The 27,381-nt window shown below is 47.6% G+C and overlaps 1 pseudogene; it reads left to right on the top strand.

Moving 5' to 3' along the window:
- The first annotated feature begins 1,142 nt into the window (after window positions 1-1,142).
- Window positions 1,143-25,616, top strand: LOC136458194 (uncharacterized; annotated as a pseudogene).
- Window positions 25,617-27,381: the final 1,765 nt, after the last annotated feature.

Genomic DNA, 27,381 nt, shown 5'->3' with positions numbered 1-27,381 from the left:
TTGGTTGGAAATTGCGAGACGAACGTTTTGAGCCTAATTCGTTCATGATTGAACAATAATTGTCAAATAAAAACGAAAAGTGCTACGGTAGCCAAATTTCCAACTTTCCACCAACTAAACACAGGCTTAGTATGCAATATGGCCATATAGGAGTACTATATGCTGTATACTCGCTACACTGAAGCACGGAGACATCCTCGGCGGCGGCGGCAACCCTAGGGCACCGGTGGCCTGAGCGTCGGTGAAGATCTCGGCATGAAGGAGGCGAATAACGTGGAGGCGGCGGCCGCAGTCCTAGGGGCGGCGAAGGTCTTAGAATCCGGTGAGGCGGAAGCGGATCTTGTCGGCTCGCGTCTGATCGGCTAGTTTCTGACTGGACAACGACGACGGATGAAGGTGGTCTAATCGGCGACACTTGGCTTCACCTGACTTGAAGCGGATGAAGATGGCACCAGCAAGGTTCACAACGATGGCGCACTAGGGACGACGACTTGATGCCTTCCACTCACTGAATCTAGCCGCTTCAAGAGAGGATGTTGGGAAGGAGGGATGTGTTTTTCGGTTGTGTGTTCTCCTCTTTGAAGAGGTGTGAGTCTAAGTGCTCTTATATCATTTTGGTTGTGTATATCATTGGTGGATATAGAGGCCGGATTAATGAAACTATTATCTAAAAAATACGCGTTGCACTGAAATGACCATTCGCCGTGTGATTCCTCGTTGCAGCCAAACCTGAAACCTACCAATATACTTGTAGGATTGCAATTACCTCTCACACCTACCTCCTAGCCCTTTTGTTTTCTTTGGAATGTAGGATTTTCAAAATACTCCAAATCCTACATTTTATAATACATTTGCATCTAAATTACTTATATTTGCCTTTGTAATAGATAATTGAGTTACCCCTTAAGTTTGCATATCATTGTTAACAATAAACTCAAATTTAGATATAAAACTTGTCAATATTTTTATCACTGATTATAGTATACGACATTGTTATATATATACAAGACGGAGAGTTCATACTAGTTCACACAGAGGATGTCCTACGTCAAGTGCATGTGGATTGTGTTGCTTTGTGCGCCATATGTGTCGAGAGTGTTAGAGGTGTTGCTAGGTATAGAGAGTTCATATCTCTAAGAAGAATGGATAGTGATGTGCCTGCAATGGGATTTTTGCATGGATATATGCTTGAGGCAAATAAAGAAATTGCTTTGAGGTTTGACAATGATGAGGAAAAATATAAACCTGTTTGGAAAATAATTGACAAAAGGTGGGACAGCAAGTTGAAGAGTCCACTACACTTGGCTGGGTACTATTTGAACCCTTATTATTATTACCCAAACAATGCAAACATTGAGAATGATGGATCATTTAGAGCAGCTGTAATTGAATGTGTTACGACGCTGATTGATGATGAAGAAATTCAAGATAATATCATTGAAGACCTCAACAAATATAAGGAGCAGCAAGGGTCATTTGGACATGACATTGCCACAAGGCGGAGGAGAAATAAGGACTTCAACCCAGGTGAAAAATGTGAAACTAATGTGATTAATAAATTATCCAATATAATTGTTTTTGCTATCACAAGAGTTTAACTTCTTTGCTTATTAATGCAGCAACATGGTGGCTGAATCATGGCACGACTACACCTAATTTGAGGCTGTTGGCAATAAAGATTCTAAGTTTGACATGTAGCTCCTCTGGCTGTGAGAGGAATTGGTTGAAAGGTCCTAATGGCTAGAGGGGGGGTGAATAGCCTAATAAAAATTTCTACAACAACACTTAACCAAATGGTTAGACAATTATGAGGCGAAGCGAGTGTTGCGCTAGCCTACTCAAAATGCAAGCCACCTACCACAATTCTAGTTTAGATAGTGTCAATTCACACAAGAGCAATGACACTACCCTATGTTAGTGTGCTCTCAAAGGCTAACTAAAGAGCCACACCAACCAAGCATGCAAGCTCTCACAACTAGCTACACTAAAAAGCTTGTCAACTAGTTTGCGGTAAAGTAAAGAGAGTGATCAAGAGGGTTATACCGCCGTGTAGATGAATGAACCAATCAATCACAAAGATGAATAACAATGAAGACCAATCACCTCGGAATCAATGATGAAGACAATGATTTTTTACCGAGGTTCACTTGCTTGTCGGCAAGCTAGTCCTCGTTGTGGCGATTCACTCACTTGGAGGTTCACGCGCTAATTGGCTTCACACGCCAAACCCTCAATAGGGTGCCGCACAACCAACACAAGATGAGGATCACACAAGCCACGAGCAATTCACTAAAGTACCTTTTGGCTCTCCGCCGGGGACAAGGTCAAGAACCCCTCACAATCACCACGATCGGAGCCGGAGACAATCACCTCCTCCGCTCGACGATCCTCGCTGCTCCAAGCCGTCTAGGTGGCGGCAACCACCAAGAGTAACAAGCGAAATCCACAGCGAAACACGATCACTAAGTGCCTCTAGATGCAATCACTTAAGCAATGCACTTGGATCACTCTCAATCTCACTATGATGATGAATCAATGATGTAGATGAGTGGGAGTCCTTTGGCTAGGCTCACAAGGTTGCTATGTCAATGAAAATGTGCAAGAGTTGTCCCTTGAGCCAGCCATGGGGCTATAAATAGAGCCCCCAATAAATAGAGCCGTTATACCCCTTCACTGGGCAAAACGCGCTCTGACCGGACGCTCCGGTCAAACTGACCGGACGCTGGCCCTCAACGTCCGGTCGTCCGATGGACGCCACGTGTCATCCCCTTCAAACGCTGTTCGTCAGATTCCAACGGCTACGAAGCTGACCGGACGCTCCGGTAAAACTGACCGGACGCTGATGCCCCAGCGTCCGGTCGTTTCCAGTAAGCTCCCCGAGGCATGTTTTTCCGACCGGACACGTCCGGTCCACCTTGACCGGACGCAGCCAGCGTCCGGTGCTCAACCCTAGCCTACTGTGCCGTCTGACAGCTCGACCGGACACAGCCTTTCAGCGTCCGGTCGCTGAGTGACCCAGCGTCCAGTCAGTAGACCGACGCCAGCATCATTTCGACCAACTCCATTTCAACTCTAACTTCTTCACCCTTGCTCCAATGTGCCAACCACCAAGAATTTTGCATCCGGCGCAATAGAAAATAGACATTTCATTTTTCCAAAAGCGCCGAATCCCGCCGAGCAAGCTCGGCGGGAGGGAGAGAGGGACCCAAACCCATCTCAACCCTACAAGCACCTTGTGCACGTGTGTTAGCATATTTTCACAAATATTTTCAAGGGTGTTAGCACTCCACTAGATCCTAAATGCATATGCAATGAGTTAGAGCATCTAGTGGCACTTTGATAACCGCATTCCGATACGAGTTTCACCCCTCTTAATAGTACGGCTATCAAACCTAAATGTGATCACACTCTCTAAGTGTCTTGGTCACCAAAACAAAATAGCTTCTATGGTTTATACCTTTGCCTTGAGCTTTTTGTTTTTCTCTTTCTTCTCTTCAAGTTTAAGCCCTTGATCATCTCCATGCTATCACCATTGTCATGTTATGATCTTCATTTGCTTCTCTACTTGAAGTGTGCTACCTATCTCATGATCACTTGATGAACTAGGTTAGCACTTAGGGTTTCATCAATTCACCAAAACCAAATTAGAGCTTTCAATCTCCCCCTTTTTGGTAATTGATGACAACCCTTATACAAAGATATGAATTGAAATTCAATTGAATTCATGTTGCTTGCCCAAGCATATTTACCATGTGTAAAAGGATATGGACAAGTTTCATGAACCCTAAGTGGTAGCAATTGCTCCCCCTACATATGTGCTAAGAGTTTGGATTGAAGTGTGCACATATGCTTAGATAGGAAATGTAGGAGTCAATGTCTACCATATGATGCTAAGGTATAAAAGATGGACCTTTGAAGCGTGATACCAATCGGAGTGCACCAATATACCATCCTTAGCACCATGGTTAGCTTAATACCACTTAGAAACATTTGGAAGTGAAATCACTAGATATCCTATACATGCTAGTTTGCATTTCATCATTTAAATCTACAACTAGCATACATCACACAAGCATGGATATTATAAATATGGAACTTATGCCATGCAAGCAAACATATGAAATGCACGTTCAAATGCATCATACAAGTTCATGAGCTTGCTCCCCCTACTTGTGTGCTCAAAATTTTAGTTGATCCCTTTCCTTTGTTTCTCTCCCCCTTATCCCCTTTATCTTTGTTTCTCTCCCCCTTTGTCATTAATGACCATAAAGGTTCTAAATAGAATTACTTGTAGGGTCGAGATTATCAATGTCAATCAATGGGGTGAGGGTCATTTTCCCAAATTTGGTTCAATTCTAGATTATTTCCCAAAGATATTTAACTCGGTTTGATCTAAGGACAAGCTTCTTCACACCTCCAAATAAGGGTTATCTTGTACCATGTTGAGTTAAACACTTATAGTTCATTTTCTAGATTAAACACTAGGTTTACAAGCCTATAAACATGTCATATGCCATCACTAGATCAAGTCAAGCATAGAAGCAATAGTGACACCATATTGACATCAAAATTCATTTGATTTTCATGAATGAGCCTAATAAGATAGAACCATATGCAAGATCCTACTAAGATTGAAAATATGACTAGATGCACTAAACATATCCTTAGCAAGGATGTATGTCATGCCAATCAACTTTTACCTTAGATTGCTCGAAGGAGAGGCATGTCATATGAGTGGGGGTGCATCAACACATATTTGAGAAATCCAATATGTTCAACTCATTTCTTAGCTTGCAAAACCTTTTCTCATCCAATGGCTTAGTGAATATATCGGCAAGTTGATCTTCGGTGCCTATACTCTCAATGCAAATGTCCCCTTTTTGTTGGTGATCTCTTATGAAATGATGGCGGACATCAATGTGCTTTGTTCTTGCATGTTGCACCGGATTGTTTGTCAACTTGATTGCACTCTCATTGTCACATAGCAATGGCACTTTTTTGAACTTGATTCCAAAATCACTCAAAGTGGCCTTCATCCAAAGTATTTGTGCACAACAACTACCGGCGGATATGTATTCGGCTTCGGCGGTAGATAATGCAACACTATTTTGCTTCTTTGATGACCATGAAACAAGTGATCTTCCCAACAATTGACATGTGCCCGATGTGCTCTTCCTTTCAACCTTGCATCCCGCATAATCCGAGTCGGAGTAACCAACTAGCTCAAACTTTGCTCATTTGGGATACCACAAACCAACATTTTGTGTATGCTTCAAGTACCTCAATATCCTCTTTGTAGCCTTTAAATGACTTTCTCTTGGTGAGGCTTGAAATCTTGCACACATGCATACACTAAACATGACATCCGGCCTTGATGCGGTCACATAGAGTAGGCTTCCAATCATAGACCGATACAACTTTTGATCCACCATGTTTCCACTTGCATCACTATCCAAGTTGCCATTGGTTCCCATTGGTGTGCTAATGACTTTGCTATCAATCATTCCAAACTTCTTGATCATGTCCTTGATGTACTTGCCTTGACTCACAAATGTACCATTCTTCAATTGCTTAATTTGAAGACCAAGGAAGTAACTCAACTCTCCAATCATGGACATCTCAAATTCATTAGCCATCATTTTACCAAACTCATCACAAAATTCTTGATTGGTTGATCCAAATATGATGTCATCTACATAGATTTGCAATACAAATAGATCTTTTCCAATCTTCTTGATGAAAAGAGTTGTGTCAACCTTGCCCATTGTGAACCCTTTAGAGAGTAGGAAGTCCCTCAATCTCTCATACCATGCTCTAGGTGCTTGCTTCAAGCCATACAATGCTTTCTTCAACTTGTACACATGGTTGGGCTTCTTATCATCTTCAAAACCGGGAGGTTGCTCAACATATACTTCTTCATTGATATAACCATTGAGAAATGCACTCTTGACATCCATTTGATAGAGCTTGATGTTGTGGGCACAAGCATAGGCTAGCAAGATTCTAATTGCTTCCAATCTAGCAACCGGGGCATAGGTTTCTCCAAAGTCAAGACCTTCAACTTGTGTATAGCCTTGTGCTACCAATCTTGCTTTATTCCTTACAACTATCCCATCTTGATCTTGCTTGTTTCTAAAGACCCATTTGGTTCCAATCACATTGTGTCCCTTTGGTCTTTCTACCAATTCCCATACTTGATTTCTTGTGAAGTTATTCAATTCTTCATGCATAGCATTCACCCAATCAACATCCTTCAAAGCTTCATCTATCTTCTTTGGTTCAATGGATGACACAAAAGAGAAGTGTTCACAAAATGATGCTAATCTTGATCTTGTTTGTACACCTCTTGAGATATCACCAATGATTGTATCTAAAGGATGATCTCTTGCAATACTTGTTGGTTGAAGCAATGGAACTTGATTGCTTGCACTTGCTAGATCATTGGGTTGAGATGATGTACTAGCCACTTGATCTTGATCAATATCATGAGAGTTATTTGCACTAGCTTGATTTGTATCATCTTGCACATAAGAGTTGGAGAGCACTTGCACTTGATCATCTTCATCATCAATCACTTGCCTAGGCCTCAATTCACCAATATCCATGTTCTTCATAGCATTTGAAAGTTGAATGCCTCTAACATCTTCTAAGTTCTCATTCTCTTCTTGTGAACCCTTGGTTTCATCAAATTCAACATCATGAACTTCCTCAAGAGTACCACTATCCAAATTCCAAACTCTATATGCTTTGCTTGTGGTGGAATACCCAAGTAGGAATCCTTCATCATATTTCTTGTCAAACTTGCCCAATCTTGTGCCTTTCTTCAAGATATAGCATTTGCAACCAAAGACCCGAAAATATGCAATGTTGGGCTTTCTACCATTCAAGAGCTCATATGGTGTCTTTTCTTTCAATCGGTGACAATAGAGGCGGTTGCTACAATAGCAAGCCGTGTTGATAGCTTCGGCCCAAAAAGATTGACTCACATTGTACTCACTAAGCATAGACCTTGCCATATCAATGAGTGTTCTATTCTTTCTCTCAACAAGGCCATTTGATTGAGGTGTGTACTTGGCCGAGAATTGATGTCTAATTCCAAATTCATCACTTAACTCATCAATTCTAGTGTTCTTAAACTCACTACCATTGTCACTTCTAACTCTCTTGATGGTTGTTTCAAATTCATTGTGAATGCCTTTGACAAATAATTTAAATGTTGCAAATACATCACTTTTGTCCACTAGAAAGAATACCCATGTGTATCTAGTGTAATCATCCACTATCACAAATCCATATTTATTTCCACCGATACTAGTGTATTGTGTTGGCCCAAACAAATCCATATGCAATAACTCAAATGCTTTACTAGTGCTCATCATGCTTTTCTTAGGATGGGTGTTTCCAACTTGTTTGCCGGCTTGACAAGAACTACAAAGCTTATCCTTTTCAAACACAACATCTTTCAAGCCTTTAACTAAGTCATGCTTAATCAATCTATTCAATTGTTTCATTCCAACATGACCAAGCCTTCTATGCCATAACCAACCCATGCTAGACTTAGTGAACAAGCATGTAGACAATCTAGCTTCACTAGCATTGAAATCAACCAAGTATAGATTCTCATATCTAAAGCCTTTGAAGATCAAGTTAGATCCATCTACACTTATGATTTCTACATCATCTACCCCAAATATGCATTTGAATCCAAGATCACACAATTGAGCCACGGATAGCAAATTGAAGTTCAAGCTCTCTACTAGCAACACATTGGATATGCTCAAGTCATTGGATATTGCAATCTTACCAAGCCCTTTGACCTTGCCTTTGCCATTGTCACCAAATGTGATACTATCATAGCCATCATTGCCATTGGTGTTGATTGAGTTGAACATTCTTGCATCACCGGTCATGTGTTGAGTGGGTGCACCCACTATCAAGAACCCAATGCCTTCCTCCGGCTTTGTAATTGACCTACAAAAGAAGATCAATTCTTTTTAGGTACCCAAACTTGCTTGGGTCCTTGAAGGTTAGTAACCAAGCTCTTTGGCACCCAAATGGCTTTCTTCTTTGAGCCCATCCATGGTTTGCCAATGAACTTAGCCTTCACACCATTTGTACCCTTAACAAGCATATAGGAAGAATTAAGCTTAATGGAGGATACATTAGCATTTTTGCTTTTGTTGGTGCATTCATGCTCTCTATGACCAACTTGCTTGCAACTAGTGCAAAACCGACCATTGTTCTTCACAAAACTTGTCTTGTGAGGAGCAAAGGCCGCCTTGCCTTTCTTGGGGGTATAGCCCAATCCCTCTTTGTAGAGAGAAGCTCTTTGGCTACCCAAGGCCATAAGCAAGCGGTCCTCACCACCATAAGCCTTAGCCAAGGTGTGAGTGAGCTTAGTTACCTCCTTCTTGAGGTTCTCATTCTCAACCACTAGTGAGGTATCATAAGTGTGACCATCACTACTAGATGAGGTAGAAGTGGAAGTGCTACAAGAAGGGTTAGTTGGAGGAACAATGATAGGCATAGATAGTGATGTATCAATTAAATCATAAGTTAAACCTACATCACAAGTTTCAACATGCTTCTTTTTATCTTGTTCATTAAGCAAAGTGGAATGAGCTTTTTCAAGCTTTTTGTGAGCCTTGCCAAGCTTCTCATGGGCATCCTCTTGCCTCTCATGAGATGCACTAAGCTCATCAAATGCTTGCTTAAGGGCTTTTAGTTCCTTACGCAAGCTTTTGTGTGGGGGTATTAACCCCTATACCCTTACGGCTAAGCTTGGGCTGGCCCGGATCGATGGGTTCAGTCCACCCGAAAAACGACGTGCGGCTCGGTCCACCTGATCGGAGTCCCGCACAAGGAATCAAGACGGATTTGGCGACCTAGCAGGATCCTGGTCGATTAGAATAGGAATCCTTGTCCGGCCACATATGGCAATTGTAACTGACTAGGATTAGTTTCCAGATCTGTAACCCTGCCCCCTGGACTATATAAGGCGGGCAGGGGACCCCTCTAAAAAACATCTCTCATTGACATACAGCAATACAAATCAGACGCAGGACGTAGGTATTACGCCTTCTTGGCGGCCGAACCTGGATAAAACCTCGTGTCTGTCTTGCGTCACCGTCTTGTTTGGGACTTGCGCATCTGTCTGCCGATAATCTACTACCTTGGGCATACCCCTAGGTAGACTGCCGACCATATTTCGTCGACAGTGGCGCGCCAGGTAGGGGGTGTGCGTACTGCTCTCCAAGCAAACAAGATGGTCATCATCTCCGGCTCCATGGCTACGCCCAACGGCCTCACGTTCACCGTCGGCCAGATCACCTGGACCACCGGCCCCGACGTTTCCATCGCCATGACCACGGAGGAGGCGTGGATTCAACCCGCGCCGACGACTACTTCACCTGCATCGGCTACGGCTCCGACCACGGTGGACACGGCTCCGACCACGACGAACGTGGCTCCGACCACGATGGATCTGGCTCCGACCACGGTACATCTGGCTCCGACCACGATTACAGCCACGCCGACAACCCGTCGTCCGCTTCCCCGCTACAAAGGAAAGCAGATCGACGACACCGACTTGCTCGACTCCATCGATCGGGTCGGCATCAAACTCGCTGAAACCCTAGCTCTGGTAAGTACGATTCAAAGCCAACCTAATGAGCAGGTAACATCTCCCCGCAACAGATCTATCCAACCAGCTCGGACCAGTCATCCTGCACGACTTGGAACAGATCTTGTGGTCGTATCTACCCCTGAGGGGCGCTCCGCTCGTCGCCAGCCAGCCTTCGCGACGGGTCTCCGACTCTGCGAGTACGAGGTCCCGAAGGAGAACCACCAGGTCCAGCCCTACGGCCTGCGAAACGCTGCCTCCAGCTACGCGTACAACCTACGACGCCGCTCGGATCTGTGTCCTATACATCGATCTCGGCCGAAGCCATGCAACATCGTCAACATGGTCCGGATCGAAGATCATCAAGAAGGATCCGTCCACATAGTCCGAGAGGGTGATTCCAGCTCCTCATCCGGCATTGCTTCCAACGCATCGGTCCACACCGAGCTTCAGCGTCACGAAGATGAAGGCGTCAAATACGATCTGGATCTACCAGACCACGCCCCGGGTTTCCCCCAATTTCCGTCTTTCCCGCCAAGACGAGGGGATTTAATCCATGTTGTCAGCAACGACGAGCCGCCAGCGGTTGGCGAAACAGAACAAGAAAAGACTGCACGCGAAGCACGCAATATTGACCGGTTTAATCGCCGGCAAACCGAAGCTGGAGCAGACCAGGAGGCACGACGCATAAGGGTCCAGCCACGTGACCTCAACAATGCTTTCGACAGGGTGGGGGACAAACAAGTCTTCAAGACCCCAAGCGCCAACGTAGCCATCGCCATGGCGACAATGCAGCGGCTGCCCAACACTCCCGAGACTCAAGTAATCCGTGATGACATACAAGCTTATCTGACGGCTGCTATGGCTCAGACCGCAGAGATGAACCAAGCCCGGGCTCCATCCGTTTCTGTCGAATCAAGCCACAGCCGCCAGTACTCAAGTCGCTCACAGCCACTCAACCAACGTGGCTCGCGCAATAACGACCCATCAGACAACCGTCAAGGCGGAAACGGTGGTCGTGATGGTGGTCGGGACGACAACCGCCGCCGGGAGGATAACCGCCACGACATTCGAGGCGACAACTGCCGAGATAACCGCGACAATCGCCGTGATAACCACGGTCGCAGGGCCAACCCAGATGGCAATCGAGATCGCCGCGATGGCAATAACGATCTCCGCCATCACCTCGGTGGACGTGATCTACGTGCTCGCATCAACCAGAGAGCCGACGATCGTGCATCCCATGAAAGCTATCGCCGTATGGAGTATGACACCGCCCACGGTCCGCCGGGCCTGAAGCAGTTCACTCCACACCTGCGCCAAGTCATATGGCCCAAGAATTTCAAGCTCGAGAAGCTTCAGAAGTACGACGGCAAGGAAAACCCCGAATTATGGGTCATGCTCTACGAAACTACGTGCCGCTCGGCCATGGCCGACGAGCACGTCATGTCTAACTACTTCCCAGTCGCTGTTGGTCATGCAGGTCACCAATGGCTGGTTAGCTTGCCAGCGAACTATTTTGACTCTTGGCAGGAGCTCAGGCAGGCTTTCATCGACAACTTCATCGCTACTTGTGAACAACCCGGCAACAAGTACGATCTGCAGCGGATCCAAGATCGAAAGGATGAACCACTGCGCGAGTACGTTCGGCGTTTCTCGGAGATGCGCATCAAGGTCCCATCAATATCCGACAACGAAGCAATCGAGGCTTTCGTCACCGGCCTCCGTTTCCACGACGCCCTAAGAGACAAGCTCCTCCGGAAGAGACCCGAATCGGTCACAGCGCTTTTGGCCACCGCTAAGAAATATGCGGACGCTGACGACGCTAAAAAGATAATCGTTGAAGAAGCAGCAAGGGTTCCACGCTCCGACCACCCTCCACACCGCGACGATTACCGCAGTAATCGTGGTCGGAACGACAATTTTGACCGCCGCAACCAGCGCAACGACTCCCGCGACCACCGTGATCAACGTAATCAGCGGCGCAACCGCCGTGGCGATTACAGAAACAAGCGCGCTCGGGAAGACGACGGCGAGGTCAATACCGTGAAAAAGGGCGGCGGACGTCGTAACTACGAGGACGACTACGCCAAAGCATTGAAGGGGCCCTGCCAGCTCCATCCTAAGTCGAACCACACCATGGAGAATTGCCGCGTCCTCAAGACTATCTACACGCGTCAACAGGCTCCGGATACGTCCGACAAGCCTAACGACGCGGGGGAACAGCGCAACGAGGACAACGACGACGACGATGCAGACCCTCATCACAAATACGTCAAGCCGACTGATCACGTACACACCATCATCGGCGGCAAGGTGTCCATCGAAACCAAACGAGAACGCAAGCTGCTCGCCCGCGCTTGCATGAACGTGGCAAACACCGACAACCTTCTCACCGATCCACGGCTTCCTCCGTGGTCTCACCGTGAAATCTACTTCAGCAGGAAGGAACAATGGGCCGCCATACCCGAGCCAGGGCGTTTTCCCCTGGTCCTCGATCCTTGTATCAACAAGGTTCAATTCGACAGGGTACTGATCGACGGCGGCAGCTCCATTGATATACTGTTCAAGAACAGCCTGCCCACTCTGAAAATAGCCCAGGCAGACCTGAAGCCGTACGAGGCACAGTTCTGGGGTGTTCTCCCCGGACAGAGCTCCACACCTCTCGGGCAGATCACGCTACCTGTGCAGTTTGGGACTCCGGACCACTTCCGCACCGACTACGTCAACTTCGTGGTCGCTGACTTCGACGGCACCTACCATGCTATTCTTGGTCGACCGTCGCTCACCAAGTTCATGGCCATACCTCATTACAGGTATCTGGTGCTCAAGATGCCTACTGAGAAAGGAGTTTTAACCCTCAGGGGCAACGTATACGCAGCTTATACCTGCGAGGACGACAGCTTCAAAATCGCAGAGGCCCACGACCTCTCTATTCGCATGGCCGAGACCATGCTCGACGCTAAGAAGACCCCGGCCGACCACCTGGAGATCCCAGAGCTCGAGGCTCCGCGCAAGAACATCAGATCCAAGGAGCACAAGACGATCCAGCTGGTCGAAGGCGATCCCAGCAAAACGGCCCTTATCGGGGCCGACCTGGATCCCAAATAGGAAGACGCGCTCGTCAGGTTCTTGAGGGGCAACGTGGATGTGTTTGCATGGAAACCTTCCGACATGCCCGGTGTACCTCGGGACTTGATCGAGCACTCCTTAAATGTCAACAGCAAGGCCAAACCAATCAAGCAGAAGCTACGACGGTTCGCTCGCGACAAAAAGGAGGCGATTAGGGTAGAAGTTACGCGGCTTTTGGCAGCCGGATTTATCAAAGAAGTGTATCATCCGGAATGGTTAGCCAACCCGGTTCTTGTACACAAAAAGAATAATGAATGGAGAATGTGCGTTGATTACATTGATCTCAACAAACACTGCCCTAAGGACCCCTTTGGTTTACCTCGCATAGACGAGGTCGTAGATTCAACCGCCGGTTGCGAGCTGCTTTCCTTTCTCGATTGCTACTCTGGTTATCACCAGATCGCTCTCAAAAAAGACGACCAGATCAAGACATCTTTCATCACGCCTTTCGGCGCCTACTGCTACACGACTATGTCGTTCGGGCTCAAAAATGCCGGTGCTACCTACCAACGCGCTGTACAGGCCTGCCTCAACGACGAGATAAAAGACGGCCTCGTCGAGGCTTATGTCGACGACGTAGTTGTCAAAACCAAGGAAGCTCATACCCTTGTTGACAATCTAGAACGCACCTTCGCAGCCCTTAATACGTTCCAATGGAAATTAAACCCAAAGAAGTGCATCTTTGGTGTCCCTTCTGGCATATTGCTTGGCAACGTCGTCAGTTACGACGGCATACGCCCTAACCCGGAGAAAGTCAAAGCTGTCTTAGACATGAAGCCCCCGAGAAAGGTGAAGGATGTCCAGAAGCTTACCGGCTGCATGGCTGCTCTAAGCCGTTTCATATCAAGGTTAGGAGAAAAAGGACTACCTTTCTTCAAACTGCTCAAAGCGTCCGAGAAGTTTGAGTGGTCGGAGGAAGCAGACGCTGCCTTCACGCAGCTGAAGCAATACCTCACGTCACCTCCGGTACTTACTGCTCCCAGAGAAGACGAAACTCTCCTACTTTACATTGCGGCAACCGATCGGGTGGTTTCCACTACACTGGTGGTCGAGCGCGACGAGCCGGGCCACGCCTACAAGGTACAGCGGCCAATTTATTTCATTAGTGAGGTACTCAACGAATCCAAAACCAGGTACCCACAGATTCAGAAACTGCTCTACGCCATACTGATAACATCCCGAAAGTTGAGACATTACTTCGACGGATATCGTGTGGTAGTCATGACCGAGTATCCTTTGGGGGACATCATTCGCAATAAGGATGCGAACGGGCGCATCGTCAAATGGGCAATGGAGCTATGCCCCCTTTCCTTGGAATTTGCAAGCCGTACTACAATCAAGTCTCAGGCACTCGTCGATTTCATCGTCGAGTGGACAGACTTAAGCACGCCTGCCTCTCCGGGATCCGACGAATATTGGACGATGTACTTCGATGGTTCTCTCAACATTGACGGTGCGGGAGCAGGAGTTCTTTTCGTGTCACCATCCAAGGAGCAGCTCCGGTACGTCCTCAGGATTTATTTCCCAGCATCTAATAATGCCGCCGAGTATGAAGCATGCCTGCATGGTCTACGCATTGCGATTGAGCTTGGGGTTAAACGTCTCTATGTCTACGGAGATTCGGCTCTGGTCATCAACCAGCTCAACAAGGACTGGGACACGACCAGTGAAAAGATGGACGCATATTGCAAATCAATAAGAAAGCTGGAAGGCAGGTTCTATGGCATCGAGTACATACACGTGGTCCGGGACAAGAACCAAGCAGCGGATGCGTTGTCAAAGTTAGGATTATCCCGAGCCAAAATCCCACATGGCGTATTCGTCCAGGACCTGTTCACGCCTTCCATTGAAGACGAAGATTCAACGACCAACAAAATTTCAGACCAGCAATTAGTGGCTACGGTTCCGGCGCCGAGCACAGCCGAGCCGCTTCCGACCACTCATGAGCCGGACTGGAGAACACCTTTCATCAAGTACTTGACAGATGGTAGCGGTTATATCGATCGAACAGAAAATGAGCGCCTGATGCGTCGTAGTAAGCAGTATCTGCTCGCCGATGGCAAGTTATGGCGCAAAAACGCTAAGGAGGAAATCTTGATGAAGTGTATAACCCAGGAGGAAGGCGAGCATCTCCTAGACCAAATCCACTCTGGCTCCTGCGGCAACCACGCGGCCTCAAGAACACTGGTCGGTAAGGCTTTCCGAGTAGGGTTCTATTGGCCGTCAGCAGTGGCCGACGCAGAGAAGCTAGTCCGCCGCTGTGAGGGTTGTCAGTTCTTCTCCAAGAGAATCCATGTACCAGCACATGAGATCCAGACGATTCCAGCCTCTTGGCCCTTCGCCTGCTGGGGACTGGACATGATTGGGCCTTTCAAACCAGCTCCTGGGAAATTTACATGTGTCTTCGTGCTAATTGATAAGTTTTCTAAGTGGATAGAATACATGCCTCTGGTACAGGCATCCTCAGAGAAAGCTGTCACATTCCTCGACCAGGTCATCCACCGTTTCGGCGTGCCCAACAGCATCATTACTGATCTAGGTACTCAGTTCACCGGGAACGCTTTTTGGGACTTCTGCGATGAAAGGAGCATAGTTGTAAGATACGTCTCGGTGGCGCATCCTAGAGCTAATGGACAAGTCGAGCGGGCAAATGGCATGATCTTGGACGCATTGAAGAAGAGGATGTACAGAGAAAATGATAAAGCTCCTGGAAGATGGCTCAAAGAGTTACCAGCCGTGGTCTGGGGCCTCCGAACTCAGCCCAGTCGTAACACCGGCGTCTCACCATACTTTATGGTTTACGGCGCTGAGGCAGTCCTCCCACCAGATATAGCTTTCAGATCAGCACGGGTAGAGAACTTCGATGAAGGCAGGGTCAATGAAATACGGGAGCTAGAAGTCAACAGCGCAGAAGAGAAAAGGCTTGATTCCTGCGTACGCACGGCCAAATACCTTGCTGTTTTGCGCAGGTACTACAACAAGAACGTTAAAGAGCGTTTCTTCGTGGTCGGGGACTTAGTCCTGAAGTGGAAGACGAACCAGGCTGGCGTCCACAAACTCGCAACCCCATGGGAGGGACCCTTCATGATCAAGGAAGTCACACGTCCAACGTCTTACAGGTTAGCTCACCTGGACGGCACGGACGTACCAAACTCGTGGCACATCGACAAGCTTAGACGTTTCTATGCTTAACTACTGAGATATGTACTCTACTTACATTTTTGATTTACTTTAATAAAGCAATTATGATTTCTCCGACCACTCTAATGTGTCACTCCGAATTTCATGGTTATTTTAACCTAAGGCAGTACAAGCCGACCACCACTCCTTCTACGGTTTTCGGAGCAGGCCCTGTCTCCGGTTCCTCCCAACACGTGCACGGGATCTGCTCTCTGCGTTGCGGGTGATCGGCAGGTCCCCTCTGGTTTGACTTGTCTGCGTCCACGTATGCACAGGTCATAGTACCTCATACTCCGACCACATGCCAGACTGGGGCCGCACAAACTTTTCAGGATGACGTTTCGAGCAAAACGGTACAACTAAAACAGAGCGTTAACACGTTCCCACTTAGTTACACCGACAAAAAAAAAAAAAATTCAAGCTTAAAGTGCGTTTTGTATAAAACAAATAAGCTTATAATGATATACAGTTACGTTATTACAAGCTTGCCTGAAAAGGCTCAAGTTTACAATAACACAACTATGTCCTCCTTCTACAGCTCTAAGCCTATTACATTGGCTGGTCGGGGCGCATGGCATTTACTGCTCGCCGCCTCCGATACCCTACTCGATTCTAGGGGACTCTAGAGCTAGTCAAGCTGAAGGGGATGGCCCCGCCGGTGCCTGGCTGGTCGAGACCGCAGGCTTCGTTGGTTGGCTTGAAGGTGATGGCATTTCCAGCTGGCTTGTCGATGGCATACCCTGCACAGGTGCTGTCCCACCTCCGCACAGGTTAATATCGCCAATTATCCTTGACGACAAGTCCAGCTGGGCCGTCCGAAGCTCTTCGGCCTTGTCTGGGTCTATCTCCTTCGGGTACCCAGCCTCCAAGCGTTTGAGATCGATCAGGGGGTAGTGAGCACGCACCATGCTTAGCACATGGGCGCCCGTGTACTCACCTGCCTCCTTCACGAAGTCTTGGAACCATCCCCATGCTTGCTTGCATCTCTCGACCAGTCCGAGCTGAGGCGTCCTTAGCTCTTCCTCTATGAGCGCCGGGTCGATGAGGTCGAGGACGGGCACAATGCCAGTTGCCATTTCTTGGCACTGCTTGCTCCACGTGTCCCGCTCCTCGACGGCCTTAAGGCATTGTGCTTTCCAGTCGTCACGCTCCTTGATCACGGCCTCAAGGTGCCTCTTGGCATTTACTTTCAAAACTGAAAATATTACAAGACATCAAACGTGATGACACGACAAGGCAATGTGGACAGTTGAATGAGCAAGGCGGTCTGGAGTGCTTACTTTTCAGGTCGTCCTTCATTCTGTTAGTGTGGTCTTGGAGTTCCGACTGGCGGCGTTCCAATTTCTCGTTGTCCTCCTTCAGGCGACCACATTCTGCAAGCGCGCGGCTGTTCTCCCCCTGGAGGCGGGTCACTTCAGCTTCTAAACCTGCATTACAGCTATTACTGTCAGGAACAAAAAAAAAAAAAAAAACACAAGTCCAGCACTTGCTATGATACGGTGAACACTTACATGTTTTCTCCTGCTCTTTGTTTTTGAGCTGGCCGACCAGGTTTTGGTTCTGTGCTTCTTGGTTGGTCCTCTCCTGGTCGGTGGCTTCAAGTTGGCGCCGTAGGCGTTCAACTTCAGCCGTCAGCTCCTTATTGGTCTTCATGACTACTTCTATCTGGTCGAAGCACCTTTTTCGGTACCTCGCAGTTTTCATCACGTCCTGCATACAGACAAGCTACGTCAGACAGCTTGACTACACAACAGGTTTAAGGACTAAAGCCAAATATACCTGGACTTCAGTCACCAGGCGTTTGGCTGCTCGCTCAACTCTTAAGGTTTCCTCGGCCTCTGGGATCTCCTCGTGCATGACCCATTCATCGTTCCGATAGCGCGACACATATACATGTTGTCGTCTATCTTGGGGACGGCCCAGGACTTCTTCCACTTCATCCTCTTCAGCCTCCTGTTCGGGAGGCGGCAGTGGTCCGGAGTTCGCAGACTCCACGACCACCAGGGCTTTCCCACGAGCCGTCGCGTCGGCACCCTTGTCCTGGGCAACTTCTGGCTGCTGCCCCTCGGCTAGATCCAGCTCCTGTGGTGCTGTGGTATCCTCCTCATCGGGGTTTGTGCTCGGAGCACTTGTGTTCTGCTCGGGGACTGGCGTCTGGTCGTACGCCTGCCGAGGCCCAGGCAGAGTCCCTTCCATGGGCTCCTCCACGGCTTGTTTCTGTGCAGTTTGTCCCGCCGTTTTTGGAAAGGACGTCCCGCACCCAGCTAGCTGGTCGGGGCTTTCGGTGGACGCCGATCTAATACATTCAGAGACAAATTCATAAGACAATAGCATCCAATGCAAAATGACAAGCTTACATCCAAAATGTATATACTTACAGTTTTGACTTGCGGAAGGATGTGGCGAAGGAACGTCTCCTCGACCGCCCCTGCTCTGCTTGCTCGGCAGTTTCCACCGGGACTTGTTCAACCTCCGGTACGGGCGTCGGAGGATGATGCGGCATGTTCCCTTCGTCTGTGCTCTGTGTTGCCGTGGTCGGTGCTGTGACCACTGCTGGCACAGAGGAGCCACCCTGCTCCGACGGCCCCACCTGCCTTCTCCTCTTTCGGGGGATGAGCCGGAAGATGTCCGCATCCTCTGCTTCGTCGTCCGACTGGGAGATGATGGCTTGGCGTCGTTTGCTGGTAGCCGGACGCTTGCCGGCGGCTCTGGTCGAGGCGTCTTCAACGGTCTCGAGTACCGCCCAGTGAACGCCGTCGGTCCTGGCGCTGGTCTGGGCGGTTGATCCAGTAACTTGCGGCCACTCTACACCGGGGGGAGACGACACAAACACTCCTGCCCGGTCACGGCCATTATACTAAGACGCAAAATGAAGGAAAAAATAGTTATTTTCTTGGTGCAACATGACTTTACAGTTAAAAGGAGGCGTCATTTACCTTTGGGGGAGGGCGAGCCAGCTTGAAGGCGTGTTCAATGGCGTTCAATGCAACATAGTTGGGATCGGCCAGGTTGAATAGCTCTCCAATCCTGGCCTTGATCTCCAGCTTGTCCAGCGGCTCCTTTCTGGTCCTCGTCGGATCAGCGCCTCCTTGGTACTCGAAGCCGGGGTGAATCCTTTTCTGGCACGGCTGAATTCTACGGCTGATGAAGTTGCCGACAACGCTCGGGCCGTCAAGCCTTCCCCACGGAATCAACCCGAGTAGTTCGGCGATCTGCTCCAAGTTGTCGGGCTTCTCCGACCAGCTGCTTTTCTTCTCTGGAATCAGTCCCACATCGCACAGAGTGATGGAGTTTGGCTCTTCACGGATGTAGAACCACTTCTTGTACCACTCGTCCAAAGAGGTGTTCCAGGGGCAGTGCAGATATTGAGCCTTCATGCCGTCCCGAAGGTTCAGGTAGACGCCTCCGGCGATCTTCGAGCCACCGCTTCCCTTTTTCCGAAGGCAAAACAGGTGGCGAAAGAGGTCGAAATGGGGCTGGAAGCCACCATACGCCTCGCAGAGATGGATGAAGGTAGAGACGAGAAGAATCGAGTTGGGATGCAGATTGCAAATCCCAATCTCGTAGTACAAACAGAGCCCCTGAAGGAAAGGGTGCACTGGAATCCCAAAACCCCGTTTGAAAAAATCTTCAAAGATCACAATTTCACCTGGTTGTGGATCGGGGAAGCTTTCTCCTTCGGGTGCACGCCATCCCGCAAGTGCCTTATTGTGGAGCACTCCCATGGCGACGAGGTCCTCGATGGTTTGCTCGTTGCTCCGCGACTTCCACCATTCCTTCGCCATGACCCCGCCTTTCTTCTGGGCGTCTCTCTTCGCCATTTGTTCGTCCTTACTAAGTGGGTGGATGCGGGAGACCGAGGGGATTGGTGATGATCTTTGGGGAATAGGGTTTGGCAGGAGGAAGAAGAAGGTTGTGGCGGCGGATGACAATGGGGAATGGTGAGGGTAACTTACCAGACCTACATTATATAAAGCAAAAGGGCACCGTCGTTTCGTCCGCCCGAGAATATTGGGAGTCGTGCGCACGCGCCGTGGACGGTTGTTCACACAACCCCAAAATCTGCGCCAATAAACGCGCTCCTTCGATAACAGTGTACGCGCCTCTTCGTTGATGGTGTAAGAGGGCCCACACTGACACACCTCAATACAGGTGTCAACCGACTGTTTGTCAGAAAACAATAAGAAGACAGAATGACGTACTATACCTATTTGTTTTTTTGACCAGACGTGTCAGACTGGACAGACTAGACTTGGCAGAGAGTAGAGAAAAATAAATACACCAAATAATAGTACAAGCAGCGCACGTGATCGTGGATTTGCCTTGACCACTACTGTGCTCGGGGACTGCCCAGACCACTACGGTGCTCGGGGACTGCCCAGACCACTACGGTGCTCGGGTACTGTCCAGACCACCTTTTTTGCTCGAAGGCTGCTCCGACCACGGTTGTGCCCGGGGACTGCTCCGACCATTACTATATTCAGGAACTGCTATGACCACCGCTGTGTTCAGAGACCCTCCCGACCACTTTTTGGAGTTTTGCTCTCTTCGGCTACATGTGATTTATACTCACATACAGTTGAAAGACATTTATTTGGACCTTGCTACAAGACTCATATTTCGCCTTCCAGCAAGCTCGGGGACTACATCGGTACGATGCACCTGCCGGTGTATTTTGTTTGGCCTGTACGGCAATTGGATTCTTAACTTCAGCAGAATTTCTTTTTTAGACCCTGGCACCACGTGCTTGAGTCACCTACTACCAGGCTCGGGGACTAAGTGGACACACTTCACCTAGCGGTGAATGTGTTTGTGCTTTGAATGGTTATAAGGATTATTAATATGCTCGGGGACTGCCCCGACCACTGTTTGAATAGTGTTTTTCCTTGGCTACATGTGATTTGTACTCACATACAGTTAAGAGACATTTCTTTAGACCTTGCTACAAGGCTCATACCTCGCCTTCCAGCAAGCTCGGGGACTACATCGGTACGATGCACCTGCCGGTGCATCTCGTATCGCTGTACGACGATTGGGTTCTCAACTAAACTATGAATTCTTTTTAGACCCTGGCACCACGTGCCTACGTCACCTCCTACCAGGCTCGGGGACTAAGTGGGCACACTTCACCTTGCGGTGAATGTGTTTGTTTTTCGACCCCTACGCTTCTGATGTTCAAGAATGCTATGCTTCAAGACCACTTACATTTCTTTTCAGAAATACAAGTGGGCACACTTCTCAGGACAGAAATCTTTTCTTTTTATAAGAGCACCATACATTCTTCGGACAACCTACTTCTCCGGTGATGACGGTGGTCGGAGGCGTCAAGGTTCCAAGCCTCGCTTGTCGGAGAAGGTGAAAATGGCGTGTCGCAGCATAATACATGATGCTCGGGGACTAGCTGTGGGGGTATTAACCCCTATACCCTTACGGCTAAGCTTGGGCTGGCCCGGATCGATGGGTTCAGTCCACCTGAAAAACGACGTGCGGCTCGGTCCACCTGATCGGAGTCCCGCACAAGGAATCAAGACGGATTTGGCGACCAAGCAGGATCCTGGTCGATTAGAATAGGAATCCTTGTCCGGCCACATATGGCAATTGTAACTGACTAGGATTAGTTTCCAGATCTGTAACCCTGCCCCCCGGACTATATAAGGCGGGCAGGGGACCCCTCTAAAAAACATCTCTCATTGACATACAGCAATACAAATCAGACGCAGGACGTAGGTATTACGCCTTCTTGGTGGCCGAACCTGGATAAAACCTCGTGTCTGTCTTGCGTCACCGTCTTGTTTGGGACTTGCGCATCTGTCTGCCGATAATCTACTACCTTGGGCATACCCCTAGGTAGACTGCCGACCATATTTCGTCGACATTTTGCATTCCTTTCTTGAGATGTCAAAGTGTTCTCTAGCATCTTCTAGCATGTCAATTAATTCATCTTTTGTAGGTTCATCATCATCATTATCACTATCACTATCATGTTTACTATCACCTCCATCATCACAAGTTTGTACCTTAGTGGCCTTAGCCATGAAGCATGATGGAGAGTCGAAGAGAGAAGGCTTCTCATTGATTGCTATACTTGCAAGAACCTTCTTCTTGGTGGTCTTGTGATCATCACTATCATCATCATCATCACTTGAGGAAGCATCACTATCCCAAGTGACCACATATGATCCACCCTTCTTCTTCTTGAAGAATGTCTTGTCCTTCTTCTCCTTCTTTTCTTTCTTGTCCTTCTTCTTGTTCTTCTTGTCATCATCATTATCGCTATTATATGGGCATTGAGCAACAAGATGATCTTTGCTTCCACACTTGAAGCATCTTCTTGACTCATCTTTGTTCTTGGATGAATACTTCTTTCTTCTTGCACGGTAGCCTTTCTTTACCATGAACTTGCCAAACCTCTTGACAAAGAGAGCCATCTTCTCATCATCACTATCATCCCATGAATCATCATCCTCACTTGATGTTTCTTGCTTTGCTTTGCCCTTGGATGATGTGGCCTTGAATGCCACGCTCTTCTTCTTGTCATCCTTCTTTTCATCTTTCTTCTCCCTCTTTTCTTCCTTCTCATCATCATCTCTATAAGCATCATCGGTCATGATATCTCCCAAGATTTGATTTGGTGTTATTGTGTTCAAACCACTCCTCACTAACAAGGTGACCAACATTTTAAATCTCCCGGGCAAGCATCTCAAAAACTTGTTTGAGAAGTCCTTGTCCTCTATGTTCTCACCAAGTGCTTTGAGATCATTTACAATCACCTCCATTCGGTGGAACATGTCTGGCACACTCTCATCCTCCTTCATCTTGAAGCTTGCAAACTTTTCTTTGAGGATGTATGCCTTTGCACCCTTCACGGCTTGAGTACCTTCAAATGATTCTTCCAACTTCTTCCAAGCCTCATGTGCCATCTCAATATTTTTGATTTGCTCAAATGTTCTTGCATCAATTGCATCATGAATGGCACTTAGAGCAATATCATTGTTTTGGAGAAGTACTTCTTCGGCGGCGGTGGGATTTTCCGGATTACCAATCTCAATTTTAGTTTCTACCACCTTCCACACCTTTCTATTGATTGACTTGATATGTGTGGCCATCTTTGATTTCCAATAAGAATAATTTGAGCCATCAAATTGGGGTGGCTTCTTGTTGTTGTTGATTTGAGCCATTTTAACACCGAAGGTTGTTAAGCCTCAAATAACGGTGACCTCGGCTCCGATACCACTTGAAAGGTCCTAATGGCTAGAGGGGGGGGGGTGAATAGCCTAATAAAAATTTCTACAACAACACTTAACCAAATGGTTAGACAATTATGAGGCGAAGCGAGTGTTGCGCTAGCCTACTCAAAATGCAAGCCACCTACCACAATTCTAGTTTAGATAGTGTCAATTCACACAAGAGCAATGACACTACCCTATGTTAGTGTGCTCTCAAAGGCTAACTAAAGAGCCACACCAACCAAGCATGCAAGCTCTCACAACTAGCTACACTAAAGAGCTTATCAACTAGTTTGCGGTAAAGTAAAGAGAGTGATCAAGAGGGTTATACCGCCGTGTAGATGAATGAACCAATCAATCACAAAGATGAATAACAATGAAGACCAATCACCTCGGAATCAATGATGAAGACAATGATTTTTTACCGAGGTTCACTTGCTTGCCGGCAAGCTAGTCCTCGTTGTGGCGATTCACTCACTTGGAGGTTCACGCGCTAATTGGCTTCACACGCCAAACCCTCAATAGGGTGCCGCACAACCAACACAAGATGAGGATCACACAAGCCATGAGCAATTCACTAAAGTACCTTTTGGCTCTCCGCCGGGGACAAGGTCAAGAACCCCTCACAATCACCACGATCGGAGCCGGAGACAATCACCTCCTCCGCTCGACGATCCTCGCTGCTCTAAGCGTCTAGGTGGCGGCAACCACCAAGAGTAACAAGCGAAATCCGCAGCGAAACACGATCACTAAGTGCCTCTAGATGCAATCACTCAAGCAATGCACTTGGATCACTCTCAATCTCACTATGATGATGAATCAATGATGTAGATGAGTGGGAGTCCTTTGGCTAGGCTCACAAGGTTGCTATGTCAATGAAAATGTGCAAGAGTTGTCCCTTGAGCCGGCCATGGGGCTATAAATAGAGCCCCCAACAAATAGAGCCGTTATACCCCTTCACTGGGCAAAACGCGCTCTGACCGGACGCTCCGGTCAAACTGACCGGACGCTGGCCCTCAGCATCCGGTCGTCCGATGGACGCCACGTGTCATCCCCTTCAAACGCTGTTCGTCAGATTCCAACGGCTACGAAGCTGACCGGACGCTCCGGTAAAACTGACCGGACGCTGATGCCCCAGCGTCCGGTCGTTTCCAGTAAGCTCCCCGAGGCATGTTTTTTCGACCGGACACGTCCGGTCCACCTTGACCGGACGCAGCCAGCGTCCGGTGCTCAACCCTAGCCTACTGTGCCGTCTGACAGCTCGACCGGACGCAGCCTTTCAGCGTCCGGTCGCTGAGTGACCCAGCGTCCGGTCAGTAGACCGACGCCAGCATCATTTCGACCAACTCCATTTCAACTCTAACTTCTTCACCCTTGCTCCAATGTGCCAACCACCAAGAATTTTGCATCCGGCGCAATAGAAAATAGACATTTCATTTTTCCAAAAGCGCCGAATCCCGCCGAGCAAGCTCGGCGGGAGGGAGAGAGGGACCCAAACCCATCTCAACCCTACAAGCACCTTGTGCACGTGTGTTAGCATATTTTCACAAATATTTTCAAGGGTGTTAGCACTCCACTAGATCCTAAATGCATATGCAATGAGTTAGAGCATCTAGTGGCACTTTGATAACCGCATTCCGATACGAGTTTCACCCCTCTTAATAGTACGGCTATCAAACCTAAATGTGATCACACTCTCTAAGTGTCTTGATCACCAAAACAAAATAGCTCCTATGGTTTATACCTTTGCCTTGAGCTTTTTGTTTTTCTCTTTCTTCTCTTCAAGTTTAAGCCCTTGATCATCTCCATGCTATCACCATTGTCATGTTATGATCTTCATTTGCTTCTCTACTTGAAGTGTGCTACCTATCTCATGATCACTTGATGAACTAGGTTAGCACTTAGGGTTTCATCAATTCACCAAAACCAAACTAGAGCTTTCATTGGTCAGCATTTGAACATGTATTAAAAATAATTCTACTTCCACAACTCACCTACATTAATTTATTTTGCATTGCTGCTCATTCCTTGAATTTTATTCAACTGAACAAAACTAGGTACACACAAAAAAGCGCAACAGATTACTTCATGAAAGGATGAGAGACCTTGTATTTGTTAAATTTAACTCCAAACTAAGGCATAAGAAAGAGAACAAGAGTAGAGATCACATAGATAAGGAAATTAATGATGTGCTGGAGGATGACAACAATGAGTTCATTACTAGATTAGAACCAAATGCAACTCAAAGTTAAGAATATCAGGGATGTACGGAACCATCAACAAAAGCACAAGAAGCATCGACATCTCAAGCAAAAGCCAAAAGGGAGAGAGCTCCACGCCCTAGGAAGAAATTCAGGACCCTGGCATCTCTGATGACGCCTCAGTCTGCATCCTCTGCTTCTGAATCAGAGAAAAATCAAGATGGTATGGTATCTACTGATGCTGAAGATGATTAGCTAAGTACACCAAACTATTCATATGTTGAAATGCATGTGTGATGTACTGATATGTACCAGACTATGGCCTATGGCTCCATGCCTTTTGTTTGTTTGTCTAGCTGTCTATCACCTTTGTATGAACTTTGAACTCACGTATGTCCCTATGTGATGTATGATGTATCATTTATGAACTACGAACTTTGATGTAATGTGTTAGTAAGACTTTGAACTATCTGTCCCTATTGGTATTTGTAATGTTTTCATCTTCTATATCTTTATTATGTGTAAAATTACATGATGTTTGACATATTTTTTGCTCAGCCGCTAAATGGCTTAGCCCGCTATTTAGCTCGCTATAGCCTTTTCTTAGCCTTTTGGAGAGGCTGCCGCTAAGAGGCTTAGCTCGCTATTTAAAACATTGGTAGCGAGTGGCGCGAGCAGGCGTGGGGCGTGGCTGTGCGCCGAGTAGAGGAGGCTGGAGAAGCACGTCGGTGAGCTGATCAAGCAGCATTTTGCACCCGTTCCTGCTATGGTTTCGTGCCTCCTTTGCTCGTGGTCAGCAAGGCGGCGCGCGGGGCGCGCAGCCAGGAGAGCAGTGTGGTGGCCGGCGAAGGCCCTCCTCGTAGCTGCGGACACAGCGCTCAGCCAGGATGGCGACGCGATGGCCAGGAGGGCCGCATCCTGGCTACAACCATGGCATTCGCCCAGGAGCGTAGAGTGTTGCGGCCGGTGGGGCATGCGGGCGGGTGGAGGCGGTGAGGTTAGAGGTGCGGCGGACGGAGGGGAAGAAAGTAGCTGATTCTCCCCATCGCGGAATTGGTGGTTTCCTCGTGCGTTAGATTACAAGCCGACGTCGTTTCTCATATGAGATCGTGGATTTCATGTAGCTTTCTCTTCTTTGCTCGTTAAATAAGATGCCACATCAGATCTTTTTTCTTTTTCTTTTTTTTGCCTACAATATGTGGCAGGGTATTTAGGCCCCGTTTAGTTGCCAAAAAATTTTGCATAGTAACTGTCACATCGAATTTTGCGGTACATGCATGGAGTACTAAATGTAGACGAAAAAAAAACTAATTACACAGTTGGTCGAGAAATCACGAGACGAAACTTTTGAACCTAATTAGTCCATAATTAGACACTAATTACTAAATACAAACGAAATGCTACAGTGAGCCAAAATCCAAATTTTTTTTGATCTAAACGCACCCTTAATGCTATAGAAACTATCCGAGGGGGAGGGCTGGGCCTGCCCTCATGACTCTATTCTCTTTGAAAAAAAATAAAAAAGAATAAAAAAAAAGACCTCGGGGATTGCAGGTACCGCCTACCTACTCCACCCATCATCTCGGACTGCTTTGATGGAGTGAGCTCATTTATGTCTCTCGGTTTGGTAGTTCGTTATACTTGAGCACCGTGAGCCACCGCCATGTGGGTCACGCGAGGCCCGAGGGCGCTTACCAACCAGCCTCGCCGCTCACCAGCGTGGCCATGAAATGAAACCGTGTTCTCCTGTACTACTTCATTCAGAGTCGGTGGAAAGTTGGAAATTTGGACACGGTAGTATTTTTGTTTTTATTTAGTAATTAGTGTTCAATCATAAACTAATTAGATTTAAAATGTTTGTTTCGTAATTTCCAATCAAATTGTGCAATTAGTTTTTTTTCGTCTACATTTAATGCTCCATGCACGTATCGCAAGATTCAATATGATGGGTACTGTAATATTTTTTGGGAAAACTTTTTATGAACTAAACATGGGCTCAGTTGGTGTGCGTGTGCGTGTG

Source organism: Miscanthus floridulus, chromosome 6, assembly GCF_019320115.1.
Source record: "Miscanthus floridulus cultivar M001 chromosome 6, ASM1932011v1, whole genome shotgun sequence".
Taxonomy (NCBI): domain Eukaryota; kingdom Viridiplantae; phylum Streptophyta; class Magnoliopsida; order Poales; family Poaceae; genus Miscanthus; species Miscanthus floridulus.
Note: the sequence above shows the minus strand (reverse complement) of the source record. Positions and strands in the feature narration are given on the sequence as shown.